Source organism: Buceros rhinoceros, unplaced genomic scaffold (assembly GCF_000710305.1).
Source record: "Buceros rhinoceros silvestris isolate BGI_N320 unplaced genomic scaffold, ASM71030v1 scaffold24678, whole genome shotgun sequence".
Lineage (NCBI taxonomy): Eukaryota > Metazoa > Chordata > Aves > Bucerotiformes > Bucerotidae > Buceros > Buceros rhinoceros.
Window position 1 is genome coordinate 14,828 of NW_010429001.1, and position 2,296 is coordinate 17,123.

The window sequence follows — 2,296 nt, forward strand, 5'->3', positions numbered from 1 at the left end:
GCCCCCCCCCACCAGCTCTCCTCTCCTCCTCTGGGGGAGGAGACACAGTTAACTGTGACAATGTCCAGTGCTGGCAGCCACTTGGGAAGGCTGGGAGAAGTGCAGTTCCCACGGCGTTTCCAGGGGGACTTTGGCCAGGCCACACGTGAGAAACCAGCACGGAGAACACGACCCCTTTTCTGCACACCATGCGTCCTGGAGCCCCACTGCCCAGCCAAAGCCCCTGCCACTCCCAGAGACCCCACACCACCACAGGCGCACACATCGCCACGTACGTGGAATGGTGCTGGAGACACCAGACGGAGGTGGGGTCCAGCTGGTAACTGATCACCACGCAGGACAAGCTCCTCACGCAACCCACGACTGCCAGTGCTCACCAGACCCCAGACAGATGCATCAGACCCCACCGGTGCTCACTGGGGAGAGCCACTCGCCCAATCTGAGAACAGCCCATCCTGTCAAGTCGGCTTCACCTGAAACCGCGTCCTGGCAGTCCCTGAACAGGTCTCAGATACCAGTGACGTCTGGAGCTGACCTGCCAGCCTTCTTTTTGTCAACCTCTACACCTTCTTTTCGATTTACTGAACGGATAAGCTCTTTCAGTGTCTCACTATCACTATTTTTTCCACTCTTTCATTACTTTTTGTAGCTTTGGGGTTTTTTCACCTTCTCAGTTTCTCTGAGCCCTTTTGAAGTGCTGACACCTGAGTCTGGGAACCCTCCAGCAACAGTCCTGCTGCTGCTCTTCACCAAGGCAGGAACCTGTCCAGACTTTCACCTGGTGCTCCCCGGTGTGCTCAGCGCCCCTGGCAGGGCGGCCCACGTTCCTTGTCCACACAGCATCAGCATTTGACCGGACTGGTTTTGGTTGAACAGTCTCCCATTACCGCTCTCCTTAGGGTCTCCTGGATTTCCTTGACCTCACTGCTCCTGCCATGGACAAACCTGCTCCCCTGCCTCCCTGGCCACAGGCACAGGCTCTGGGCAGACCCAGAGGAAAGGTGAAGCATGGCATTGCACAGGCACTTGCTCCTGAGCCTTCGAGCAGAGCCTAGGCTCTCCCACCGAGCTTGCTGAGCAGCGGCTGGCACCAATCCCGGTCCTACAGAGGAGCTGTCCTCTCACACACTGCACTGCTTGAACTTGTGACATCTGTGCTCCCAGGGTCAGCAAAGAGAAAAAATAACCCCAGAGCCCAATTCATTCCATCCTGAGATAAAACAGGATGAGAAGCAGCCTAACAGAGAGCAGCAGAGATCCTGCAGAGCCTGCCCCAGCCACTTCCCAAAGCCGGTGGCTGCTGTTCCTTGCTGCACCATCCTTCTGAGCAGGGACAGAACCAGTCTCACGGAACGGGCTGGACAGACTTGGTGACATGCAGTGCCCAACGCTTTCCAGAAGCCAGAACATGGCCCGGTTGCTGTTGCTCTCTCCAGACTCACCCTGCAAATCCCCAAGTTGGTTTCACAGATCCTCCCCTTCCAGGTCTGCCACAGCATTCACCATCCTTGACTATTCCCAGCTTTCCTTCCCACCATTCCACCATTCCTCGTGAGGAGGAAGAGGGAGAGAATTACAGGCAACCTGCCCATCTGAGTTGCCCCCGTTTCCCCAGAACACCAAACCAAAGCTAGGGCTGCTGGGCACCGAGGGTCTCCCTGCCAGGGGCCAGTGGGATGGCTGGAACGGTCACTCTCAGGGCTGACTTCTCAGACCATCTCGGAGGTGGAGCAGCAGCAGCAGGGAATGGCTCTGCATGCTTCTGCACAGGAACAGCAGCACCATGACTGTGATCCTCAGCCCCGCATAGGAGAGCACCAGGAGGTCACAGACTTACGCAGGGAAGAAGGATCACCAGCTCCAGCCCAGGGGGTGAAGGAGGCTCTGACAGCCAGCAACAAGCTCGGTCCTGTGTGTCCTTGGCCTGTCTTGCTGTGCTACAATGAACCAAGCTGCATCTTTGCCTTCAGGTAGTCCTGCTGCACTGATTTCCAAACTCGTCCAGGTGCCTGTTCCACTTGCCAACACTGACAGTGCAACTCTCCTCCCTTCCAAGAGCAGCTCTGCCCTGTTCCGCTCTGCACAGCCCCTTCCTCATGCCCTGAATGCAGATCCGCTGCTGTCCTCCATGAGACGAGGCTGAGAAAGGGGACAGGGAACATGCTGTCCCATTACAGGGCAAGGTCCTGGGTTATTTAAGCAGGCTGCAAACCCCTGGGACACGGTGCAGGTTCCCTCTCGACCTACAGCACCCCTGTCACACAAATCCCCCTCCAGGCCTGAGCAGAAACGCTCT

The 2,296-nt window shown here is 57.2% G+C and overlaps 1 protein-coding gene across 1 annotated transcript in view; it reads right to left on the reverse strand.

The window, feature by feature from the left end:
* The window catches only part of AGAP3 (ArfGAP with GTPase domain, ankyrin repeat and PH domain 3), a gene marked incomplete at both ends in the record, with an annotated part of 24,013 nt that overhangs the window by 12,744 nt on the left and 8,973 nt on the right, over positions 1–2,296 (reverse strand). The gene's annotated exons all lie outside the window — the stretch shown is intronic.